We start from the raw sequence: 7351 nt of genomic DNA on the forward strand, positions 1-7351 counted from the left end.
TATATGAATTCAGCAAAGTTGCAAGATTTAAAATCAATGTATAGAAATCTTTTTCATTTCTATACAATAATAATGAAGCAGAAGAAAAAGAAATCAAGAAATCTATCCCACTTACAATTGCACCAAAAACAATAAGATACTTAGGAATAAATCTAACCAAAGAGGTCAAACATCTGTACTCTGAAAACTATAGAATACACATGAAAGAAATTGAAGAGGACATTAAAAAAAAAAAAAAAAAAAAAAAAAAAAAGAAGAGGCGTGCGGGAAGATGGCTGAGCCGGTGCCGAAGTCGGTGCTGTTCGTGTGTCTGGGTAACATCTGTCTGTCACCCATTGCAGAAGCAGTGTTCAGAAAACTTGTAACTGACCAAAAGCTTTCAGATCATTGGAGGATAGACAGTGCAGAGACAACCACGTATGAAATAGGAAACCCTCCTGATTACCGAGAGCAGAGTTGCATGAAGAAGCATGGCATCCCCATGAGTCACACTGCCTGGCAGGTTACCAAGGAAGACTTTGCCACATTCAATTATATACTGTGTATGGATGAAAGCAATCTGAGAGACTTGAATAGAAAAAGTAATCAAATTAAAAACTGCAAAGCTAAAATTGAGCTACTTGGGAGCTATGATCCACAAAACCAACTCATTATTGAAGACCCCTATTATTCCAACTTCGAGATTGTCTACCAGCAGTGTGTGAGGTGTTGCAAGGCCTTCCTGGAGAAGGCCTGCTAAGGCCCCACCCGTGCTCCCCTGGTGCCCAGCTGGGCCCCGCAGGCTCTCCTGTAAGGCCGAGTGCCTCCTTCACTCAACCCTTGGTTTCTTACCTTAAGTCATTGTAGATGGAAATGTTACTGTATTTGACAGACAAATAAATAAAAATGTTTCATGCAGACAACAAAAAAAGGAAAAATATTCCAAGCTCATGGATTGTAAGAAAAAAAACATTGCCAAAATGTCTATATTACCCCCAAGCAATCTACAGGTTTAATGCAATCCCTATCAAAATAACAGCAGCATTTTTCACAGAGATAGAACAAACAATCCTTAAAATTTGTATGAAACCAGAAAAGACCTCAAATAGCTAAAGAAATACTAAAAAAGAAGAGGAAAACAATGCATCATGATTCTGGACTTCAAGCTATATTACTAAGCTGTAGTCATCAAGACAGTGTGGTACTAGCACAAAGACACACACACACATTGATCACTTGAGGAGAATAGAAAAATCCAGAAATGGACCACAACTCTATGGTGAACGAATTTCTGACAAAGCAGGAAGAACATCCCATGGAAAAAAGACAGTCTCTTCAACAAATAGCGTTCAGAAAACTGGAGAGCAACATGCAGAAACGTGAACTTGGAACAGTTTCTTACACCATACAAATATAAAAATATTTTATATAATATATATTTATGTATTTTCATATTTATATATAAATATGAAAAGCACAATAATAAACTCAAAACATGGGCACCTAGGTGGCTCAGTTAGTTAAGCATCTGCCTTTGACTCAGGTCATGATCCTAGAGTCTGGGATCCAGCCCCATGTGTGGCTCCTTGCTCAGCGGGGAGTCTGCTTCTCCCCCTACCTGCCACTCCCTTTGCTTGTGCTCATTCTATCTCTCTTTCTCTGACAAATAAATTAATAAAATCTTTTAAAAAAGAGATGAAAGACCTAAATGTAAGACATGACACCATCAAAATCCTAGAAGAGAAAGTAGGCAACAATGGCTTTGACCTCTGCCAGAGCAACTTCTTGCTAGACATGTTTCCAATGGCAAGGGAAAAAAAAAAAGCAAAAATGAACTAGTGGGACCTCATAAAGATAAAAAGCTTTGCATAGCAAAGGAAACAATCAACAAAACTAAAAGACACACACACACACACACACACATACACGATTGAACATCACTCAGACATCAAAAAGAGTGAAATGCTGCCATCTGTGGCAACGTGGATGGAGCTAGAGTGTATTATGCCATGCAAAATAAGTCAGTCAGAGAAAGACAAATACCACATGATTTCACTTATATATGTAATTTAAGAAACTAAACAAATGAACATATAGGAAGGGAAGGGAAAAGAAAATAAGATGAAAATTGAGAGGGAGCCAAACATTGGAGACTCTTAACTCTAGTAAACAAACTGAGGGTTGCTGGAGGGGAGGTGTGTGGGGGGGATGAGGTAACTGGGCGATGCGCATTAAGGAGGGTACTTGATGTAATGAGCACTGGCTGTAATCATACAACTGATGAATCACTAAATTCTATCGCTGAAACTAATAATACACTATATGTTAACTAAATTGGATTTAAATAAAAAAATAAAAAATCACACTGAGATACCACCTCACACCTGTCCAAATGGCTAAAATGAACAAAAGGAAACAATATATATTGACTAGATGCTGGTGAAGAGGAGCCCTCTTCCACTATTGTTGGGGATGCAAAGTGGTGCAGAGACTATGGAAAACAGTATGGAGATTCCTCAACAAGTTAAAAAATAGAACTAGCCTATGACCCAGCAATTGCAGTACTAAGGTATTTACCCAAAGGATACAAAAATACAGATTCAGAGGGATACATGCACCACAATATTTACAGCAGCGCTATCAAAAATAGCCATTATTATGGAACAATAGCCAAACTATGGAACAATAGCCAAACTATGGAAACAGCCCATATGTCCACTGACTGACGAGTGGATAAAGAAGAGGTAGTATATACAATGGAATATTATTCAGCCACCAAAAAGAATGAAATGTTGCCATTTGCAAGATGTGGATGGAGCTAGAGTGTATTATGCCATGTGAAATAAGTCAGTCAGAGAGACAAATACCACATGATTTCACTCATATCTGAAACTTAGAGATGAACTTAGATGAACATGTGGAACTTAAGAAACAAGATGAAAATATGGGGGGCACCTGGGTGGCTCAGTGGTTAAAGCCTCTGCCTTCGGCTCAGATCATGATCTCGGGGTCCTGGGATCAAGTCCCGCATCAGGCTCTCTGCTCAGCAGGGAGCCTGCCTCCTCCTCCTGTCTCTCTCTGCCTGCCTCTCTGCCTACTTATGATCTGTTTGTCAAATAAATAAAAAAAAAATCCTTAAAGATGAACATGTGGGAAGGAAGACAAAAGAGAGAGAGGGATGCAAACCATAAGAGACTCTTAAGGATGGAGAAGAAACTGAGGGTTGATGGATCTAGGTGGGTGGGGGATGGGCTAAATGAGTGAGTTACATTAAGGAGGTCACTTGGGATGATTAGCACTGTGCATTATATGTAAGTCATGAATCACTAAATTCTATTCCTGAAACTCCAATATTACACTATGTGCTAACTAACTAGAATTTAAATAAAAATTTGAAGGAAAAAACTACTGAATTCATGATAGTAGGGCCCCACTGAGGAAGAAAGAGCCATGTGGGTCTGGGAAGAGGTAAACAGAGGGTTTTCATTATCTGTAATGTAAAGGATAGGCAAAAATAGGACCTAATTTTTAAATTTGGGGTAGGTGGGCATGGGTCCTACAGGTGTTTGCAACATTAATCTTTATTCAAGTTCCTATGCTTGAGATTAATTTGCAGTAAAGATATTTCTTCCTAAAACCCAGCCAATAAACCCAAAAGAAATCACATGGTTTTTGTTTCACTATGGTAGGAGTATAGACTTCTTTGAAAGACCTTAATTCTTGAAAATTGTAAAGTAAGTCCATATCTGCACTGTGAAATGACTCAAAGGAATCATTAGTAGGCCAGAAATAGCAAGGAGTCCCTTAGTGAGGGAGAGCAAGTAGGGTCTGACTCACTTGTTTGAGTAAGCCATGGCCCACAATCTGTACAAGAGTCATTGCAAATGGAGGTACTGGCCCAAGAGTACTCTGTGCCCTGGGGAGGTGCTGGTTGGGACCAGAATAGGGCCCACAGGCAACTAAAAGTTGAATTAGTGTACAGCAACAAGAGTAGCATGGAATAAACCTAGCATTTCCCTAACTAGCTTACCCCCAGTACTTACCACCAGGGGGTCGCTATAGCAATGTCTGCCCAAGTGAAAGCAATGCCAGTGGATGCTTGGGGACAAAGCCGGGACAATGCCTGGGGTGGGTGGTACAATCCCAGGGAAGAACAGTGTAAAAGACCCACAAGAATTGCTGTCAATGTATCCAGATGAGCATATCCCACACCGGTCCCTTCCAGTATTTTCACTGAAAATATGACAATAGAATAAATTCACCTCAACAGTGGCTCTTATTTGTTAATATTTCCTATGAATGAGATACACATATGCTCTATGTATGGCTTTCCTTCTGCTGATGTAATAAGTTATCACAAATTTAGTGGCTGAAAAAAAACAAATTTGCAATTTTGTAGTTCTGGAGGTCAAAAGTGTAAAATGTTTCTGCAGATCTCTGTTCCTCCTGGAGGTTCTAGGAGAGGATCCAATTCCTTGTCTTTTCTAGCTTTTAGAGGACTCCTACATCCCTTGGCTCATACTCCCTTCCTCAATCTACGAAGCCAGCAGTGTAGCATCTTTGATCTCTGCTTGCATCCTTAGAGGTTTCACTGATTCTAACTCTAATGTATCCTTCCTATAAAGGAGGACTCTTGAATTTACCGTGAGCCCATCCAGATATTCCAGGATAATCTCCCCATTCAAAGACTCTTAACTTTTTTAAAATTTCTTTTCAGTGTAACAGTATTCATTGTTTTTGCACCACACCCAGTGCTCCATGCAATCAGTGCCCTATCTAATACCCACCACCTGGTTCCCCCAACCTCCCACCCCACTGCCCCTTACAAACCCTCAGATTGTTTTTCAGACTCCATAGTCTCTCATGGTTCACCTCCCCCTCCAATTTCCCTCAACTCCTTTCTCCTCTCCATCTCCCCTTGTCTTCCATTCTATTTGTTATGCTCCACAAATAAGTGAAACCATATGATAATTGACTCTCTCTGCTTGACTTATTTCACTCAGCATAATCTCTTCCAGTCCCGTCCATGTTGCTACAAAAGTTGGGTATTCATCCTTTCTGATGGAGGCATAATACTCCATAGTGTAGATGGACCACACCTTCCTTATCTATTCGACCATTGAAGGGCATCTTGGTTCTTTCCACAGTTTGGCGACTGTGGCCATTGCTACTATAAACATTGGGGTACAGATGGCCCTTCTTTTCACTCCATCTGTATCTTTGGGGTAAATACCCAGTAGTGCAATTGCAGGGTCATAGGGAAGCTCTATTTTTAATTTCTTGAGGAATCTCCACACTGTTTTCCAAAGTGGCTGCACCAACTTGCTTTCCCACCAACAGTGTAAAAGGGTTCCACTTTCTCCACATCCCCTCCAACACATGTTGTTTCCTGTCTTGCTAATTTTGGCCATTCTAACTGGTGTAAGGTGGTATCTCAATGTGGTTTTGATTTGAATCTCCCTGATGGCTAGTGATGATGAACATTTTTTCATGTGTCTGATAGCCATTTGTATGTCTTCATTGGAGAAGTGTCTGCTCATGTCTTCTGCCCATTTTTTTTTCTATATGATCATCTGTTTTGTGTGTGTTGAGTTTGAGGAGTTCTTTATAGATCCTGGATATCAACCTTTTGTCTGTGCTGTCATTTGCAAATATCTTCTCCCATTCCGTGGGTTGCCTCTTTGTTTGTTGACTGTTTCCTTTGCTGTGCAGAAGCTTTTGATCTTGATGAAGTCTGAAAAGTTCATTTTCGCTTTTGTTTCCTTTGCCTTTGGAGACATATCTTGAAAGAAGTTGCTGTGGCTGATATCAAAGAGGTTACTGCCAATGTTCTCCTCTAGGATTCTGATGGATTCCTGTCTCACGTTGAGGTCTTTTATCCATTTTGAGTTTATCTTTGTGTACGGTGTAAGAGAATGGCCAAGTTTCATTCTTCTACACATAGCTGCCCAGTTTTCCCAGCACCATTTATTGAAGAGACTGTCTTTTTTCCACTGTATATTTTTTCCTGTTTTGTCAAGCTTATTTGACCAAAGAGTTGAGGGTCCATATCTGGTCTCTCTACTCTGTTCCACTGGTCTATGTGTATGTTTTTATGCCAGTACCATGCTGTCTTGGTAATCACAGCTTTGTAGTAAAGCTTGAAATCAGGTAACGTGATGCCACCAGTCTTATTTTTGTTTTTCAACATTTCCTTAGCGATTCAGGGTCTCTTCTGATTCCATACAAATTTTTGGATTATTTGCTCCAGCTCTTTGAAAAATACCGGTGGAATTTTGATCGGAATGGCATTAAAAGTATAGATTGCTCTAGGCAGTATAGACATTTTAACAGTGTTTATTCTTCTGATCCAAGAGCATGGAATGGTCTTCCATCTTTTTGTGTCTTCTTCAATTTCTTTCATGAGTGTTCTGTAGTTGCTCGAGTACAGTTCCTTTACCTCTTTGGTTAGGTTTATTCCCAGGTATCTTATGGTTCTTGGTGCTATAGTAAATGGAATCGATTCTCTAATTTCCCTTTCTGTATTTTCATTGTTAGTGTATAAGAAAGCCACTGATTTCTGTACATTGACTTTGTATCCTGCCACGTTGCTGAATTGCTCTATGAGTCCTAGTAGTTTGGGGGTGGAGTCTTTTGGGTTTTCCATATAAAGAATCATGTCATCTGCGAAGAGAGAGAGTTTGACTTCTTCATTGCCAATTTGGATACCTTTTATTTCTCTTTGTTGTCTGATTGCTGTTGCTAGGACTTCTAATACTATGTTGAACAAGAGTGGTGAGAGTGGGCATCCTTGTCGTGTTCCTGATCTCAACGGGAAGGCTGCAAGCTTTTTCCCATTGAGGGTGATATTTGCTGTGGGTCTTTCATAGATAGATTTTATGAGGTTCAGGAATGTTCCCTCTATCCCTATACTTTGAAGCGTTTTAATCAGGAATGGATGCTGGATTTTGTCAAATGCTTTTTCTGCATCCATTGAGAGGACCATATGGTTCTTCTCTCTTCTCTTATTAATTTGTTCTATCACATTGATTGATTTGCGAACGTTGAACCATCCTTGTAGCCCAGGGATGAATCCCACCTGGTCATGGTGGATAATCTTCTTAATGTGCTGTTGGATCCTGTTTGCTAGGATCTTGTTGAGAATCTTAGCATCCATATTCATCAGTGATATTGGTCTGAAATTATCCCTTTTGGAAGGGTCTTTGCCTGGTTTGGGGATCAGGGTAATGCTGGCTTCATAGAAAGAGTCTGAAAGTTTTCCTTCTGCTTCAATGTTTTGAAACAGCTTCAGGAGAATAGGTGTTAATTCTTCTTTGAAAGTTTGGTAGAATTCCCCAGGGAATCCGTCAGGTCCTGGGCTCTTGTTTTTTGG

General features: G+C 40.0%; 1 pseudogene across 1 annotated transcript; it reads left to right on the forward strand.

The window, feature by feature from the left end:
• Positions 1-265: 265 nt before the first annotated feature.
• LOC111139795 lies at positions 266-882 on the forward strand (annotated as a pseudogene). The gene has a single exon (XR_002640112.1). The product of XR_002640112.1 is annotated as a low molecular weight phosphotyrosine protein phosphatase pseudogene (transcript).
• The last annotated feature ends 6469 nt before the right edge of the window (positions 883-7351 follow it).

Source organism: Enhydra lutris, unplaced genomic scaffold (genome assembly GCF_002288905.1).
Source record: "Enhydra lutris kenyoni isolate GAN:26980312 unplaced genomic scaffold, ASM228890v2 scaffoldscaffold118, whole genome shotgun sequence".
Classification (NCBI taxonomy): domain Eukaryota; kingdom Metazoa; phylum Chordata; class Mammalia; order Carnivora; family Mustelidae; genus Enhydra; species Enhydra lutris.